The following is a 20,334-nucleotide window of genomic DNA, read 5'->3' on the forward strand; positions in this document are numbered from 1 at the left end:
GGCTTTTATCTCTGTAAGCTATCATAAAAGCTGCTAATAAGGAACAAAGATAGACCTAAGTTTTCTCAAGAAAGCCCTCGCACAGAAACGAAGACCCAACACAGCCATAAATAAATAAATAAATAAATAAAATAAACCCAAAGTTTAAAAAAAAAAAGGAAGCTGAAATATTTTAAAAAACAAAAAGCTATGGAATTCATACAAAGCTGTACTCATATACACTGTCTAAAATAATAATACTTAAGAGAACATAAACTAAGCAGCCAATTTAAGATTTTAAAATAAAGGTATTATTAAAGAAAACAGGAAAACAGAAATATGAATGAAAATAAAACTACATGATTAGGAAACTAAAAAAGCAGAACTTTAAAATGAGTGTGGTTCGAGTCCTGAAAATTCTAACAAAACAAAAAATTCTCAAAGAGACAAACATAGAATTGGGAAAAGAGATTAATCATCTTCTTTAAAAAAAAAAAAAACATGAAAACATAAAACAAGGAAAATAAATTTTTCAGAAAACTCTGGAAAAATAGATTTTCTAATAACTAAATCCACACATGGTTAGTTCATCAAAAATATAAGAAATTACTTGTCAATGAAAAAGTCATAAGTTCAATTATGGCATTAGTTATAATCTGCTACTTGGTTGAAAAAAAATTAGAACTTGTAAAGTGAGGAAAATTTTAACAAAATGCTATGAACTTGAAATTCTTTCCATTGCAGAAAAAAAAAATTGTATCAAACATTCAAACTGGTTAATAAGTACCCAGTAACTATCACACAGCTTCACTAGTAAGAGAAACAGACTTTATTCTCTGCAATCCAAAAGCAAATCTGAAAAGAACTTCATGATATAAACGATTCTAAGTTATTCTACTTTTCAGGTTTAAAAAAAAACAGTCAAAATACATCACCATCAACTTTACAAATACCACTGAGGTTAAATTTTCTTTTTTATTTTACAGTCACTTTGTAGCCTATTTAACTTTAACCTCAGTTACTCAATCATGGGAACAAATAAATGACGGTCATTAACAAAGAGAAGCCAAGAGCCAAGTGTTATTACCAATAATTAATATAAGGGTAAATAAAATGAAATGTTCTTAGTTTAATAAAGGGGAGAGAGCTAATGCTCTCCTCTCCTTAGGTGACATATTTCCCCCCCTATGGCTGCTATAACAGATTACTTGGTGGCTTAGAACACCGTAATAAATTTATTCTTTCACAGTTCTAGAGGCAAAAAGTCTGAAATCAGTATTAGTAGGCCAATACTGAAATCAAGGTGTCAAGCCACACTCCCTTCAGAGGCTTTAGGGGAGAATCCATTCTTTGCCTCCTCCAGCTTCTGATGGTGCCAGAATTCCTTGACTTGTGGCCACATCACTCTAATCTCTGCCTCCATGGTGGGTCACCTTGCCTCCTCCTCTTCTCTGTGTGTACCATCTCCTCTGTCTCCCTCTTAAAAGGGTATATTTGATTGCATTTAGGATACAACCAGATAATCCAGGGTAACTGCCCCAGCTCAAGACCTCCAATTTAATCACATCTGCAAAGACCCTTTTGGCCATATTAGGTTACCAGAGATCAGGACTTGGATCTCTTTTGGAAAGCTATTTTCAGCCTACCACAGTGTGTCTCCTTAAAAACATACACCAAACCCTTTAGTCAGGAATTAGGTAATCTTAGTCTCCAGATTTCACAATGCAAAGTCACAGGTCTTCTGACTCTCATAACGATAAACACATACCTCTGAAATTAACTCAGGAATCTATCACCAGATGTACAGGAGACTATCACAGGGGACATCCATTTGTCTCTCAAAAATATAAAAGAAACATTAAATCTCTATTTTACTGTAAAGATGAATGAAATTCTACTCAAATTTTGTAGTCTCTCCTGAACTATCTACATGCATGTTATCTCACATGCATACCCAATATATCGAGTTTTTTCTCCCTTCTACATTGGTAAAGAGGGGTCTTTTTGTTGGCAGGATTTTCTTATTTCCCCAACAAACTTTATAGAATTGGGTAATAACAGACTAAGTTTTTAAATGAATTTGAAATGGACTACTTTCCAAAAGCAGCAAAGTTTACTTTTATTGTCTAAATTTTTCCAACACATAATTTCAAGGCCCACCAGCCCTTGAACTCCTTCAGAATCAAGCAGTTTTCATTCCATAAAATCAAAATTCCAAATGAATTAAAGAGTTATATGTAAAATATGAAAGCATTAAGAATTAGAATAAAATATAGCAATAGAAAAAATGAGCAAAGAAAACAGTCACATATGAAACACTAAAAAAACAAAGAAATCAAATTAAAGCAATGTAATGTCACGTTTCCAACTACTACCCTTCCATATTTGACAAGGATAATATTGGGTTGGCCAAAAAGTTCATTCCGGTTATTCTGTAACATCTTACGGAAAAACCTGAACGAAGTTTTTGGCCACCCCAATACCTAGCAAAAGTGAGGGTATGGGGACACAGGGACTCTTAAACATACTATTACTGAGAATATAAACTGATAGAGACCTTTTAAAAAGCAATTCAGCATAGCTGGCAAGATTTAAAAGGCGAATAGATTTTTACCCAATAATTCTTCTTCTAATCATCTATCCTACAAAAATACTCATCAAAGTGACAAAAAAAAATTTATGTATAAAAATGCCCACTGGCCAAAGCAATCTTGAGAAAGAAAAACAGAACTGGAGGAATCAGGCGCCCTGACTTCAGACTATACTACAAAGCTACAGTAATCAAAACGGTATGGCACTGGCACAAAAACAGAAATATAGATCAACGGAACAGAATAGAAAGCCCAGAAATAAACTCAAAAAATTACAGTCAATTAATCTACAACAAAGGAAGCAAGACTATACAATGGGGAAGAGACAGTCTCTTCAATAAGTGATGCTCAGAAAACTGGATAGCTACATGTAAAAGAATGAAATTACATTTTCTCACACCATATACAAAAATAAACTCAAAATGGATTAAAAACCTAAACGTTAAGACTGGAAACCATAAAATGCCTGGAAGAAAACATAGGGAGAACACTCTCTGACCTAAATCATAGCAACATTTTTTTGGATCTGTCTCCTCAGGCAAAGGAAACAAAAGCAAAAATAAACAAAAGGGACCTAATTAAACTTAAAACCTTTTGCACAAAGAAAACCACCAACAAAACAAACAGACAACCTACTGAATGGGAGAAAATATTTGCAAGTGATAAGACTGATAAGGGGTTAATATCCAAATATATAAACAGCTCATAAAACTCAATATCAAAAAACAAACAACCCGATTAAAAAATGGGCAGAAGACCTAAACAGACATTTTTCCAAAGACATACAGATGGCCAACAAGCACCTGAAAAGGTACTCAACATGGTTAATCATCAGAGAAATGCAAGTCAAAACCACAATGAGAAGATGTGGCACATATATACAATGGAATATTACTCAGCCATAAAAAGAAATGAAATGGAGGTATTTGTAATGAGGTGGATGGAGTTAGAGTCTGTCATACAGAGTGAAGTAAGTCAGAAAGAGAAAAACAAATACAGTATGCTAACACATATATACGGAATCTAAGGGAAAAAAAAAAAAAAAAAAGGCCATGAAGAACCTAGTGGCAAGACGGGAATAAAGACACAGACCTACTAGAGAATGGACTTGAGGATATGGGGAGGGGGTGGGGTGAGATGTGACAGGGTAAGAGAGTGTCATGGACATATATACACTACCAAATGTAAAATAGATAACTAGTGGGAAGCAGCCGCACAGCACAGGGAGATCAGCTCGGTGCTTTGTGACCACCTAGAGGGGTGGGATGGGGAGGGTGGGAGGGAGGGAGATGCAAGAGGGAAGAGAAATGGGAACATATTGTATATGTATAACTGATTCACTTTGTTATAAAGCAGAAGCTAACACACTATTGTAAGGCAATTATACTTCAATAAAGATGTTTAAAAAATAATAATAATAATAATTAAAAAAACTGTCAGTGAGAGTGGCATGGACTAATATATACTACCAAATGTAAAATAGATAGCTAGTGGGAAGCAGCCACATAGCATAGGGAGATCAGCTCGGTGCTTTGTGACCACCTAGAGGGATGGAATAGGGAGGGTGGGAGGGAGACGCAAGAGGGAGGAGATATGAGTATATATGTATATGTATAGCTGATTCACTTTGTTATAAAGCAGAAACTAACACACCATTGTAAAGCAATTATAGTCCAGTAAAGATGTTTAAAAAAGAAAAAAACTCTCAGTGAAGTGGGTATAGAAGGAACATACCTCAACATAGTAAAGGCCACATATGACAAGCCCACAACTAACATTACACTAAATGGTGAAAAGCTGAAAGCATTTCTTCTGGGATCAGGAACAAGACAAGGATGCCTACTCTCACCACTTTTATTCAACATAGTGTTGGAAGTTATAACCATAGCAATCAGACAAGAAAAAGAAATAAAAGGAATCCAAGTTGGAAAGGAAGAAGTAAAACTGTCATTGTTTTCAGATGACTTTATACTATATGTAGAAATTCCTAAAGACACCACCAAAAAACTACTAGAACTCACCAATGAATCTGGTAATTCTAAAATTAGTATGGAAACATAATAGACCCTGAGTAGCCAAAATAATCTTGAGAAAGAAGAACAAAGCTGAAGGTATCACGTGCCCTGGTTTCAAACTATACTACAAAGCTACAGTCATCAAAACAGTATGGTACTGGCACAAAAACAGACACATAGATCAATGGAACAGAACAGAGTGGCCAGAAATGAACACACACTTATATGGGCAATTAACCTAGGACAAATGAGGCAAGAATATACAATGGAGAAAAGATAGCCTCTTCAGTAAATGATGTTGGGAAAACTGGACAGCTACATGCAAAAAACCAACTGGATTACTTTCTCACACTATACACAAAAATAAATTCAAAGTGGATTAAAGATTTAAATGTAAGACCTGAAACAATAAAACTTCTAGAAGAAAACAAAGGCAGTAAGCTCTCTGACATCAGTCTTAGTAATATTTCTTTGGATATGTCTCTTCAGGCAAGGGAAATGAAAGCAAAAATAACCAAATGGGACTGCATCTAAGCTTTTGCACAGCGAAGGAAACTATTAACAAAATGAAAAGGCCACCTACGGAATAGGAGAAGGTATTTGTAAATGATATATCCAATAAGGGGTTAGTATCCACAATATACAAAGAACTCATATAACAACATCAAAAAAACAAACAACCTGATTAAAAAATGGGCCAAGGGTCTAAACAGGCATTTTTCCAAGGAAGACATACAGATGGTTACAGACATATGAAAAGATGCTCAACATCACTAATCATCAGGGAAATGCAAATCAAAACCACAATGAGATATCACCTCTCACCCATCAGAATGGCCATTATCAAAAAGACAGCAAATAACAAGTGTTGGCGAGGATGTAGAGAAAAGGGAACACTTGTGAACTGTTGGTGGGAATGTAAACTGGTACAGCCACTATGGAAAGCAGTATGGAGATTACTCAAAAAATTAAAAATAGAACTATCATGTGATCCAGCATTTCCACTCCTGGGTATTTATCCAAAGAAAACAAAAACACTAATTAGAAAAGATATATGCACCCCTGTGTTCATTGCAGCATTATTTACAATAGCCAAATATGGAAGCAACCTAAATGCCCATCAATAGATGAATGGATAAAGAAGTTCTGGTATGTATGTGTATATATATTGCATTGGCCAAAAAGTTCATTTGGGTTTTCCCATAAAATATTACAGATTGTGTGTATATATAAATATATATATATATATATAAATATAAATATATATATATATTTATATATATATATAATGGAATATTACTCAGCCATAAAAAAGAATGAAATCTTGCCTTTTGTGACAACATGGATGGACCTAGAGGGTATTGTGCTAAGTGAAATAAATCAGAGAAAGACAAATACTGTCTGATTTCACTTATATGTGGAATCTAAAAATCAGAACAAATGAACAAACATAAAAAAACAGAAACAGAGTTATAATTACAGAGAACAAACAGGTGGTTGCCAGAGGGGCAGTGGTGGGGGAGGAAAGAAATAGGTGAGGGAGATTAAGAGGTACAAATGTCCAGCTGCAAAATAAATAAGCCATGGGTATAAAATGTACAGTGTGTAGAATATAGTCAATAACTATGTAATATCTTTGTATGGTGACATTATAATCATGGTGACTATTTTGAAATGTATAGAAATATCAAATCACTACATTGTATGACAGGAACTAATATAGTGTTGTAGGTTAATTATACTTCAAAAACAAACTCATAGAAAAAGAGACCATATTTGTGGTTACCAGAGGCAGGGGGTTGTGGGAGGGGGAATTCAATGAAGGCAGTCAAAAGGTACAAATTTACAGTTATAAGATAAGTATAGGGATGTAATGTACAACATGATAAATATAATTAACAGCAGGATGTTATATATAAAAATTGTTAAGAGAGTAAATCCTAAGAGTTCTCATCACGAGGAAAAATTTTTTTCTATTTCTTTAATTTTGTATCCATATGAAATGACGGATGTTCACTAAACTTATTGTGATAATTGTTTCGTGATATAACACCTTAAACTTATACAGTGCTGTATGTCAATTATATCTCAATAAAACTGGAAGAAAAAAAAAAAAAAAAAACCACAATGAGATATCACATCACACCTGTCAGAATGACTATCATCAAAAAGAACACAAATAACAAATGTTGGCAAGGACGCAGAGAAAACGGAAACATAGTACACTGCTAGTGGGAATGCAAACTGGTGCAGCCACTATAGAAAACAGTATGGAGGTTCCTCAAAAAACGAAAAGTAGAAATACAATACAATCCAGAAATTGCACTCCTGGGTATCTACCCAAGAAAAAAAAACCAAAACCACTAATTTGAATAGATATATGCACCCCTATGTTTACTGCAGTATTATACACAATAGCTAAGATATAGAAGCAATCTAAGTGTCCATCAACAGATGAATGGATAAGGAAGATGTGGTGTGTATTTTACATACACACACACACACACACACACACACACACATATATATATATATATATATAAAAAATAATATATAATGGAGTATTGCCCAGCCCTAAAAAAGAATTAAATTTTGCCATTTGCAACAACATGGATGGACCTGGAGAGTATTATGCTTAGTGAAATAAGTCAGAGAAAGATAAATACTGTATGTTATCACTTACATGTGGAATCTAAAAAGTGAAACGAATGAATATAACAAAACAAACTTACAGATGTAGAGAACACACTACTGATTACCAATGGGGAGAGGGAAGGGAGGTGGGGCAAGATAGGGGTAGGGGATTAAGAGATTAAGAGATATAAACTATTGTGTATAAAATAAATAAGCTACAAGGATATATTGTACAGCACAGGGAATAGAGCCAATATTTTATAATAACTTCCTAACTTCCTTCCTTCCTCCCTCCCTCCCGCCTACCTACTTCCCTCCCTCCCTTCCTTTCTTTCTTCATTTATTTTTGGCCATGCTGCCTGGCATGTAGGATCTTAGTTCCCTGACCAGGGATCGAACCCGTGCCCCCTGCAGTGGAAGCGCAGAGTCTTGACCACTGGACCACTGGGAAGTCCCTATAGCAACTTTAAATGGCATATAATCTATAAAAGTATTGAATCACTATGGTGTACATCTGAAACTAATACTGTAAACCAATGATATTTCAATTAAATAAATAAATAAAAATTTACATGCTCACTGAAATTCTACTTGTATGTGAAAATTAGAAGTAGTATAAATGCCCATCAATAGAGAAATAGCTAAATGATGGTATATGTCTACAATGGAATTCAATGTAGCCGGTGAAAAATGAAATACAACAATATAAGCTGTCATTTAGAAAGCTAGCCATGAAGCATTAAGTGAAAAAAGCACTTAAAATAAAATAAGTAAATTATTCTGTTTTTACTAAAGGGAAAAAAAATAACAAACATATATATTGTAATAGGTTTACATATTAATAGAAGCTATATTTTCCAAAAAATCTTATGACATGGGAAAATCCTTATAAAATTAACTGAAAAGAGTAGAACTACAAAATTGTATATGCAACTATATAAACAAAAGCAGTGCAATATTAATAAACAAGGGTGACTGATTACCTGAGGAACGTCATTTTGATCTGTTCTTTATACATTTTTTATTTTCCAAAATGCATGTTATTTACAAAATCACAATAAAAATTAAGGTTTTGTTTCGTTTTTATTTTTTTTAATTCATTGATGTACTGTTCTTTTTTTTTTTTTTAATATTTATTTATTTATTTGGCTGCGCCAGGTCTTAGTTGCAGCACTCCGGATCTTCGTTGCAGCATGCGGGCTCTTAGTTGAGGCTCGCAGGATCTAGTTCCCTGACGAGGGATCGAACCCAGGCCCCCTGCATTGGGAGCGCAGAGTCTTAACCACTGGACCACCAGGAAAGTCCCTTGTTTTGTTTTTAAATGGGAGCCCAGATGACCAAAAAACTGTTATACTTTAGCGAGTCAGGAATGATTCAAACCCTACAGAATACAGGAGACTGAGTATAAAATGACATAGTGAGTTCAGGTACAAAAGAAGACCTTTAAAAATACATATTTACCAAAACTTGCCCAATATAAAGAATGCTATCTCCTTCAGACTGATTACTTGAAATACTATATTTATTCTGATGTTGCATTACTAAAAGTAATGTTAACCAACATGACCACCCAACCTTATCACCTAGGTAGGTCCTAAAATAGTTTTGGGGTCATTTCAAACAACTCTAGTTTCAAAGAACAGAGACCTAGCACAAATTCAGTTAGTTAAAACATTATGCTGCAGCTTTTGAAGACATGTTTTGAGACAGGGAATAGACCCTGGCCTTCGGAAAAGGTTCCCTCCACATAAACTATTGCCATCAACACCACCTTTCCATACATGTCCAACAACCTCCTCCATTCCTTTCACTCATGAGCTTCCTCACTACAAGGGTCCTCTCCCCAGATGTGACAATTATCAAAACCCTACCATCTTGGTAAGACCAAGCTCCAAATACATCTGCTCCATGAAGCTGCTGCTTTTTTGAACTCCAAAAACATTTCAATATCTATACTGCTCATTGATCAGCATGTGCTACTTTTATACCGACAGTCTTTTAATATATTCTGACTTCCCAATTATAGTTTATAAGGAACTGGAAGATATGTCTTCCATCTCCAGTGCAGTTCACTGGAGATACACATTGAGTGATGGCCCATCCAAGAAACACAATAGGTGTTTGTTTGCTTTGCTTCTATATAAAGATTGGGACAGTATTATTATTAGTTTGGGCTTGACGTACTGTGGTGAGCCTTGAATTGCTGCCTAAGAAGTGTGCGTTTTATCCTGCAATAATCTAGAGTTGAAAGTTCTTAAGCTCCAAAATGATGTGATAAAAGTGTGTTCTAGCAAAAGTACTCCTTAGTCCACAGTTGCCAGATTTGGGGGAGACAGTAACATCTAAAGCAAGGAAGGAAGTCAGCTGAGCATAAAGGGTTAAAAGTCAGAAAGCACTGGGTTCTCTAACACCTCCAGCTCTTGGCAAGTTATATGACTTCTTAAAAGCTTCCTTTTCTTTATCTATAAAACAAGGATGAGAAAACCAGAGCCTACCTAGCTGTAGTAAGTATTACAGAAAATCACAATGACAGTAAGTGCTACAGTGGGATTCAAGCACATCACAGTTCAAGCTGTTAAAAGGATAATTCAAACAAACAAAAAGATAACACTGTGTCTCCCATACAAATATAAAATGAACACCTGTCTATGATTTTATGTAACTCATTAATTAATTATGGACTAAATAAGATGTTTCATCTGGTTCAAAAGTGAATCCAAAGAACACAAACATACAGGCAATCAGGAATGGTGAAATGCATTTGCTTAATAGATCCAAAACCTGCTTCCCCCACAAAAGAGGAAAAGAAATCAACAGTACCTCCAACCAACAAAATTCATTTGCATGTCTAAGGACAAGAGTAATTTGCACTGCTGTGAGTTATTCACAACTCACAACATTATAAAATAAATCAAAAAATAATAAAAGCTGTAGATCCCATAGATTAGATCTCCAGGAAATGTGCTTTAGACCACCTAGTTTCCAATGAAGACACCCCATGATCCTTTTTGTACATTTCAAGACTTTCACAGATTTTCCTTACATAGTTCTTAACCACCATGAACATTGCCTTTTTCTTCTTTTAGAAAAAAATCCACAGCTTCAAGATCTCTGACAACCATTAGAAAAACTGAGTTAGTCCCCTCCATAAAACTAATCTTTCACTACAATAAATTGTTTTCTTCACATACTAAACCAGAAATTTAGAATTATTATGCATTTATATATAAATGCAGAAATAAATTAATTCATTGGATTGTCAAGCTTCTTAAGAGACCTAAAACTAACGAGGGTTTGGTTTTACTGAACAATGACAAGGAGAATTACTCTCCGGAGGAAAAAAGACATAGTTAAATTGTCCCTTCCAAGTAACTGACCCAAAATTAACTTAAGTGTCTAACTGGCCAATATACGCATCTTAATTTCCACCCTATGTTTTCTTCCATAAAAAAAATCAATCCCAGTCCAACTACCACTCCAGTAAAATCAAGTAGATGTCCTGCTCCTACTGCTCCAGCTAAGTGCAACTAAAAACCCTGGACATCATATATGAAACAAACAAAAGACTCTGAAGGTGGGACTTCCCCGGCGGTCCAGCGGCTAAGGCTCCGCACTCCCAATGTACGGGGCCTGGGTTCGATTCCTGGTCAGGGAACTAGATCCCACATGCATGCCGCAACAAAGAGTTCACATGCCGCAACTAAAGATCCCACATGCCGCAACTGAAGAACCCGCCTGCCGCAACGAAGATCAAAGATCCCGCGTGCCACAACTAAGACCCGAGCAGCCAAATAAATAATTAAAAAAAAAAAAAAAAAAGACTCTGAGCATGGAGAGAAGGCACACTAGCTAGGGAGGCACCTTGGGACCCGTCGAACAACATGGTAGTGAGTTCTCTGGGTTTTCCTTTTGCCTCATATATATCACGTGGACACAGAGCTGAAGCAGCCAGTAATCCAGAAATACCAATGGGGGCTGACAAAAAAGTTCCTGCTCTTTCAGAAAACCAAGAAAAGAGCAGCAGAGCAAAACAGAAGACTTGCAGACAATAACCACTGGCACTCCAGCCAAAACCACAGAAAAAACTGTGGCTCATCCCCACCCACAACAAGATAAGCCAAGTAGGGAGCCTGAACTTACCCTCTCACCAGGCTGTCCTGTTGTGCCTCAACATTACAGGTTACCCCCCTTACTCCCTCCCCTTACCCCCCACCCTCACTCCTGCAGGGATGATATCAAAGGCAGAACTTTCTTCCCTTGCCAGGTAAGTGTAAGACTCCCCCTTGCCCTGCCTCAGTGTCTATGAAGACCACCTGGAGAGCCTGGACTTCTACTGCCATGACAGTAACGAGGCTCCCCTTCTCTTCTCCACCAGGATGGTATGAGGCAAGGCCCAGTAGAGAGTCAGGACTTTCTCTGCCCTCCAGGGGTAAGGCCATCCCCTCCCAGTGGTGTCAGTACAGGCCATGTGGAGAACAGCAAGAAGGCATAGTAGTATCAGTGAAGGCCTAGAGAGGAGCTGAAACTTCCACCTCTGCCCAGCAGCAGTGAGGAGCCCTGCTTCGTGTGTCAATGGACCAATTCCTCGAAAGCACACAACTCACCCAAAATGAAACAGATAATTTGAATAGCCCTGTGACTATTAAGGAAATTAAACTCGTAATTTAAAACCTCATGAAAAAGAAATCTCCTGGCTAAGATTGTTTCATGAGAGAATTCTACCAAATGTTTAAAGAAAAATGAACACAATCTCTTCTGGAAAACACAAGAATAAGGAGCATTTCCCAATTTACTTTATGAAGCTAGTACTTCCCTGATGCAAAAACCAGGAAAAGACAGTACAAAAGAAAAAAACTATAGACCAATAGATGAATGTAGGCACAAAAATCCTTAGTTGAATATTCAAGAATCAATGTAACCCACAATATTAACAAACTGATAAAATACATATTCACACGATCATACCAATCTATACAGAAAAAATTATCTGACAAAAAGCAATCCTGTTCATGAGTAAAACTCTCAGGAAAAAAAAAAGGGAATACAGGGGAACTTCCTCAATTAGATAACAAGCAACTATAAAAAAAACATACAGCTAACATCATTACACCTAATGCTAAAAGAAAAAATGAACAATGCATTGCCCCTATTATTGAGAACAACAATGTCCACTCTCACCACTCTTATACAACATAGTACTGAAAATTCTAGTCAATGCAAGAAGGCAAGAAAAGGAAATAAAAGCCATACAGAAAGAAGAAATAAACCTATCCCTATTTGCAAATGACATGATGGTTTCCATAGACAATCCCAAGAAACCTATCCAGAAACCTCCTAGACCCTCCTAATATGTGAGTTCAGTAAGGGTGCAGATACAAGATAAATACACCAAAGAAAAAAAGCAACTGCAAACTGCATTTCAATGGAAAAGACAACCTACGCAATAGAAGAAAACTTCTGCAAATCATATATATGATGAGGGGCTTATAACAAGAATATATACAGAACTTCTATAACTCAGTAGTAAAAAGGTAAATAACCCAATTAAAAAATGGACAACGGATCTGAATAGACATTTCTCCAAAGAAAATATACTAATGCCTGATAACCACATGAAAAGATGCATCATCTGCCATCAGGGAAATGCAAATCAAAACCACAATATCACCTCACACTCAGGAGAATGTTTTATTATAACTTCTCTAGAATGGCTATAATCAAAAAGATAATAACAAGTGTTGGGGGAAGATGGAGAAATATGGGAACCCCCATATGCTGCGATGAGATTGTAAAATGGTACAGCCTGGAAGAGTCTGATGGTTCCTCAAAAAATTATACCATATTACCCAGAAATTCAACTCCTAGTTATATACCAAAAAAAAAAAAAAAAAAATTACAACATACATCTGCACAAAAAACTTGTACATGAATGTCCAGCAACTGATGAGTAGATAAATAAAATGTGGCATATCCACACAATGGAGTATTATTCGGCCATAAAAAGGAATTAAGTACTGTTACATGCTACAACAGGGATAAACATTTAAAACATTATGCTATGAATGAAAGAAAGAAGCCAGTCACAAAACACCACATATTATATGATTCTACTTAAAGGAAATGTCCAGAACAGGCAGAAAGTAGATTGGTACTTGCCTAAGTCAAAGGTGGGAGGATGAAGGGACATGAGGTGTCACTGTTAATGGATACAGGGTTTCTTTTTGAGGTGATAAAAATGTTCTAAAATTAATTGTGGTAATGGTTGTACAACTCAATGAATATAGTATTGAAAATCACTGACTACCAGATCCACAGCTGACTTCTTTCTTGAAACTGACAAGCTGATTCTAAAATTCATGAAGACTTACAAGGGACCCAGAATAGACAACCCAATTTTGAAAAAGAAGAACAAAGTAGGAGGACTCATACTTCCTGTTTTCAAAACTTACCACAGGGCTTCCCTGGTGGCGCAGTGGTTAAGAATCCACCTGCCAATGCAGGGGACATGGGTTCGATCCCTGGCCTGGGAAGATCCCACATGCCACGGAGCAACTAAGCCCGTGCGCCACAACTACTGAGCCTGCACTCTAGAGCCTGTGACTCTCCATTGACTAATAACATTGAACACCTTTCTATATGCGTACTGGCCATACAGAGATCCTCTTTTAGAAAGTGCCAATTCAAAACTTTTGTGCATTTTTAAATTAAATTGTCTTTTTCTTATTAATTTTACACAATACACATACATTCTGGATGTGAGTCCTTGGTCAGAGAGATGAATTGAGAATTTCTTCTTCCAGTCTGTATTTTGCCCTTCATTCTCTTCATGGTGTCTTTAGGTGGAGAGAAATTCTCAATTTTAACGAAGTCAAATTTATCAATCATTGTTACAGTCATTGCTTTAAGTCTTCTTTAAGAAATCTGTGCCTACTCTACTCAGTAGTTCTTTGATTTGTGCTTATGGGTTGAATGGTTCTCGACCTTGCTCTGAATTCATGAATTCCTGCATGTTTGTAAGGTTTACAATTTCACCTTGCAGTCGATTTGAAATGCATTCATGTTATGTTGTTGGTGATAGACAACTTTAGTGTTATGAATGTTTGAGCAGAAATCAGTTTTACAACTAGAGGATTCATCTGTGACTACTTCCATATTATAATGACTTCTATACAAATACATTAAAAACATAATGTTAAAAAAGTGAGAAAAACCCTCTAACACCTGTTATTCTAACATTTTACCCCAAACATACCTTAGATGATTCTTCCCACTCCCTTTGAGGGGCTTTCCTCCAATGGGCCACTTTATACTAGACCCTACAGACTTTGATGATATAATTAAGTGTTCTGTAGTCTCAGAAATCAGAAGCCTAGAGGCTTCTGTTAAGCCAGGTTCTATTACACCTTATTTGACCCAACAACCTCAGAGGGTTTACAATTCTCCAGAAAACCAGTAACAAAGAACTCCTTGCTCCATCCTTTTTCCTAAATTAATTAGCAGAATCTCCTTTCTCCAACCATAGTTACCAAAAAACCAAAACGAACAAATATAACAGCTTAGTCTTCTCTTTACTAGCTCAGCAGGTGCTCCCCTCCCCCAGCCAGTTATTCTTCACACCCAGCCAATCTTCCATTCTGCCTTCCAAATGTGTGGTGGACTCTGAACTTTGCTGTCACGGTTAATGCCCTGCTTCACTCCCTCACCATCTCTGGTCTGGAGTATGGGAACTGCCCTTGACTGGTCTCTTCCTTACATTTTGTCTTTGACCCTGTCACCAACAAAGTCCCCTCTCCAGAACATAAAGTTGATCATGTTACTCATCTGATTAAGATCCTTCTATAGGTCCCACTGCCCACAGGATAAAGTCACTCTCTTAGTTGAGAATTCACAATCTGGCCCTAACCTTTCCTGGCTTCTTTCTTAGCAACTCCTGCAAAATTCTGGCCTGACACCTGGGCACCCATGCCCTCTTACTCATCCTAATTTTGCACTGCTTCCTCCTTTGGCTAGAAGTCCCTTCTCCCTTTATCCTGCAATCAGCTCCTTCCTTTCTTGCACAGGACGACCCCAGCAGAAGCAACTGTTCCCTAGTATGTGTTCCTGCAGCTCTCTGTACCCACCACAACTATACTTGAGTCCTTATCACCTGCATTAGTGAATCACTTATTTGATTTTCTCACTCAGGATCAGGAATTAATCTTTACATCCCAAGGACTTGGCAGGGCAATTCCATGAAGGTTCAATGAAAGAATGAATGTCCCAGACACTTTTATTCATGTCACCTTCTTTCTATAAATAGACACTAGAAAAATTAGTACAAATATGTCAAAACAATGAACCTAACACAAGTTGTCTTTTAAAAGTCACCCAGCAAAGTATTCTTTTAAAGAGTTTAATAAAAAACTAAAACCTTCCTCAATTATAGATTTGTGCTTCCTGTTAGAAATTAGTAACGACTCTTTGCTTTAAAATACTTTTAGGGACTTCCCTGGTGGCACAGTGGTTAAGAATCCGCCTGCCAATGCAGGGGACACGGGTTCGCTCCCTGGTCCGGGAAGATCCCACACGCCGAGGAGCAACTAAGCCCGTGAGCCACAACTACTGAGCCTGCACTCTAGAGCCTGCATGCCACAACTACTGAAGGCCGTGCGCCTAGAGCCTGTGCTCCGCAACAAGAGAAGCCACCACAATGAGAAGCCCACACACTGCAACGTAGAGTAGCCCCCCCTCACCACAACTAGAGAAAGCCCACGCGCAGCAACAGACCCAACGCAGCCAAAAATAAATAAATTAAATAAATTAATTAAAAAAAAATACTTTTAAAAATAATGGGCGTCAAAGGTGGGATGAATATACCACTTAACCAAAGTAACTGTAGTCATCACCATATAAATCACTACTGGATGCCAAGGGAATGAATCACAGTTATTATTTATACAACTAAAAGACCACAAACAAAATAACTTCATTGAAAGTCTGTTCATATATATCACCTTTACACATAACACATCTGCATGATACAGGAAAATGGTATGCATGGTGGTTAAGAACATAGTCTGGCATCATAATGCTAGTCTTGCAATTTGGGGAAAATAACTTAAAACTTCAATGTGCCTCAGCTTCCTCAAGTGTAAAACAAAGATGATAAACAATGTTGCTGGGTGAGTGAGCCCTTACAAGGCTCTGGGAACAATGCCTGAGGAGTAAATGCATAGTAATAAATGTCAACTGTCAACACAGTGCTTTTAACTTTTTTAAGCCCTTTTACATATACTTTTTTTTTTTTCACAACAGCACAGTGAGATTGCTTGGAGAAATCACTTTGTCCATTTCAGAGATAAAGTACTGATAAGAGAGATTATATGATTTCCCTAAGATATTTTAAGTGGCAGAGCAAGAACTAGAAACTACACCTAACCCCAGCCCCAGACTAAACTGACTAAATCTCCACAGATGCAGTGTGGAAGAAAGATTCTTTTGGGTTTTCCCCATTGTTTACCCTTGGTTGTCAGCAACAGCCAGACTAAGCACCTGGTGGGAAGAAATGGACCACCATTTGCTCAAATTAAAAGGTAAGATAAGCCTCATTTTCACAGTGCCTGATGCATAGCAGGCAGTCCAAAGACAACTACTGATAACAAAAAGTGCCACTGTGCTTTCTCAATAACAGAACAAGGCACTCCACAAAATTAAGATTGCTACCAAAAACAAAAGTCACTTAATTCACCTGTCACATCAAAGTACAATGTAGCAATAGGAACTTAAAAAAGAAAAAAAGGAAAAAAAAATTTAAATGAATCTTTTTCTTTTACTCTCAAAAACGTAACAGTTTTGCAAAAAGGGCTTTCATCAAGACAGTTTTTTGAAAACTAACCCAACTAGTTATATTTCATGACAGGTCTTTGCTCAAATAAGGGACCTACATGAATGGACAAAATTTCGTTACTGTTAACACCTTCACCTATACTTATCTTCATTACATTCCTGGGCTTCAACTGAATGTCAATCCTCAGTCTTAACATGCAGCCAAGTGCACATGGAATAGAGTTAATGAACCTCGAAGGCAGAGGCAATGCTCCCGGGGAACCCACCGGAACCAAGGAAATACAAGGAAGCAAAACGTCTCTCCAACAGCTAAGCGCCCGAACTTTTTATTTCTTCTCTTCAAATGGACAACTAGGAGCTCAGATTCACCTTGACGATCGGACTTGACATCAGCCCCTGGCTAGGGCCTACCTTTCCTTTCGTGGCACTGCCACTCTGGCACCTACAGGCAGGCGCCTGGAGGATACACAAATAAGCCAGATCCAGCCCTTTCCCTCCACAGCTCATGTCCAAGCCTCGCACGTGGCGGCCACTTGGGACCTTTGGCACATCTGATTTAACAGTGGCAGGAGCCTGGACTGTGTTCGCAGCGGTGCAGCTCCCGGACCCGCCCCGGTCTGGAGCAGGAAGGTCTTGGTGCTCTTCTATAAACACCTATCAGATACCTGACCCTCCTCCTCCCGCGGCCACGCCGCCCCGGCCCAAGCCGCCCCGCGGCCCCCGACGCCTCCGCTAGCCTCCGGGAGTCGCTTCCCTGCGCCTCCTCTCACCTGAGCCGGCGGCGCCGCCACCCGCGTGGTGACCCCAATTCCCCGTCAAGTAACCATGACAGGGGGCCGCAGCCCAGGGAGGCCCGCGGCTCGGGTGGAAGAGCCCATGGGGCTGCTCCCCCTCCGCCGACCCAGGATCCCCCGGCCGCCGCCGCCATTTTCCCCGTGCCGTAAACCCCACCTGACGGTTCCAGCCTCTCACCTGTGACCAGCAGAGGACCACGCGCGACGCCGTGGGGAGCGCGTGGGCGAACTGGGGAATCCCTGGGGGTCACAACCTCCGTGCAGAACCCGCCGCTAATTCATCCCGAAGCGGGAGGCTTCGGGCCAGTCGCCCTTGTAATGCGTCCCGGCAGGCTCCATCCTGATTGGCTGCGAGCGCCTTGAGGCAGCGGCGTCCCCGGCTGCGTGAGAAGCCCGGGTTCCCGGAGCCCCGCCCCTGCTCCCCCGCCTGGGGCTCCCCGGGCGCGCGACACTGAGGGCTCCCTTAAAGTGACCACGCTCATTTCCGGCCCGCCTCCAGGAGAGGAGGGACCCACAGAGCGAGGGGGTGTCGGGGCGAGTAGCAATAAGAAATGGGGAATGCTGGAGAGCATTGTCCCAGGGAACCTAATGGTCCCTCTAACCCCTGGAGTTTCAAAGTGGCAATAGAAATCTGGGGAGTTTAATTTACAAACTGTGGACTGACAAGAAATGCACAACCTAAAAATTGAGAATTATGTTTTACTGGACGAACATACTGAGGACTTAAGCCTAAAAGGCAGCCTCTCAGATCGCTTTGAGGGACTATGCTGAAGAGGTAAGGAAGGAGCCAGGATATTTAGGAGCTTTTGCAACAAAAACCAGGTAGTCGGAACTTTAAAAGGTTACTGTTCATTAAAAACCAGACATCTCAAGTTAATGAAGTTAGCACTTTTCTACCTATGGGAAGATGCAAGAGTCTGGGCTCATCAAAATCATTCCTTTGAAATGCACCTTAACTGTCTAGGGCCAGTATCCTGTTTTTTTTCCATCCTGAACTCCCTCAGGGTGCACAGTGCGGGGGAGGGGCGGCAACTGTGTTGGCTGATGGCTTGATGGCCACAACATACTTTGTTTATTGAAATGGCTGGTGATATTCTTCGTCCACAAAGCCTAACCTACAGGGGCAAATCAGTAGTAGAACCAGTTCTAGAACTCAGGTTCCGGACGCGCAGCACCAAGCTCTCCCTAGCATGCAGCTTCCCCAGTCCTAGGGAAACTTTCCCTCCTCTGAGCATCCGCAGTACTTTCATGATAACCCTCATAAAAGGCGGTCAGCACTTTCTACTGTGGGACGTCTGTCCCCTAACCTACTAAACTCTAAAGCTCCATAATGGTGGGGCTGTGATTAAACCTTTTTTCATTTCCTACACGATGCCTTCCTCCCGCGAGTCTTCAACAAAGATTCACTGAATTAAAATCCTAAAAAGAATAAACATAGCCACCCATCACACACTTAGCCACTTTACGTATGTTTATGTGTTTTATTCATTTATTCAACAAGGCACAGAAGGGGATGAATTTTTTTTCAAAGTACAAGATTCCTATCCTCATATATTTGTAGTGTAACAATAATGAACATCTAGGTTTGGGATGCATAGCTTCAGTAGAGCTAAATTATATTCCATGGGCATTCCCTGGTGGTCCAGTGTTTAGGACTTGGCACTCTCACTGCCTGGGCCTGGGTTCAATCCCCGGTCAAGGAACGAAGGTCCTGAAAGCCATGCGTCGCAGCCAAAAAAAAAAAAAAAAAAAAAAAAAAAAAAATATATATATATATATATACATACTCCAGAGCTCTCTGTGAATCAAAAGTTCCCTTGTTCTTTTTCTAAATCAGCTTCACAGACTCTCCAATTTTGTTCAGAAATATTGAAATATTTTAAGATATGCTGAAATTGTGTTAGAAAATGAAGATAAGCAACAGAAGGAAACACCAATACAAAAGCCAACTCTGTCAGCTACCCCTGTGACCTTAGGCCTCGTTTTTTATCTGTAAAGTAAGATCACTAATATAAAAGTTCTCTAAATTCTTTTCTTCCCCCCCCCAACCCCTACAAGTTTTTAACTTTCTTGATGTCAGAGGCCAGTGGGAAAACCCTGAAGGCACTGGAGAAGGGTTTTGAAAGAAGGGATTATATAATAGTTTATCTTTGCATCGCTGCAACTCCTTTTTTTTTTTTTTTCCAAGTGTCACACATTTTATGACTTTGTTGAATGTGAGAGGTCTCTTTTTTTTTTTTTTTTTTTTTTGCTTTTTTTTTTTTTTATTTTTTTTTACTTTTTATTTTTATTTTTTTATTTTTTTAAACATCTTTATTGAAGTATAATTGCCTTACAATAGTGTGTTAGCTTCTGCTTTATAACAAAGTGAATCAGTTATACATATACAATATGTTCCCATTTCTCTTCCCTCTTGCATCTCCCTCCCTCCCACCCTCCCCATCCCACCCCTCTAGGTGGTCACAAAGCACCGAGCTGATCTCCCTGTGCTGTGCG

The 20,334-nt window shown here is 38.6% G+C and overlaps 1 protein-coding gene across 10 annotated transcripts in view; it reads right to left on the reverse strand.

The window, feature by feature from the left end:
* LCLAT1 (lysocardiolipin acyltransferase 1) overlaps positions 1-20,334 on the reverse strand; it is a 293,997-nt gene that overhangs the window by 178,870 nt on the left and 94,793 nt on the right. Inside the window, exon 1 of one of the 10 annotated variants that reach the window (XM_057557832.1) lies at positions 18,017-18,217. The exons of 8 other annotated variants lie outside the window; for them this stretch is intronic. The gene's annotated coding sequence lies outside the window, so the exon portion shown is untranslated. Of the gene's footprint in view, positions 1-18,016; positions 18,218-20,334 lie in introns of those variants that run through there. One more of the 10 variants, XM_057557831.1, reaches the window with a different exon arrangement.

Source organism: Balaenoptera acutorostrata, chromosome 12, assembly GCF_949987535.1.
Source record: "Balaenoptera acutorostrata chromosome 12, mBalAcu1.1, whole genome shotgun sequence".
Taxonomy (NCBI): Eukaryota; Metazoa; Chordata; class Mammalia; order Artiodactyla; family Balaenopteridae; genus Balaenoptera; species Balaenoptera acutorostrata.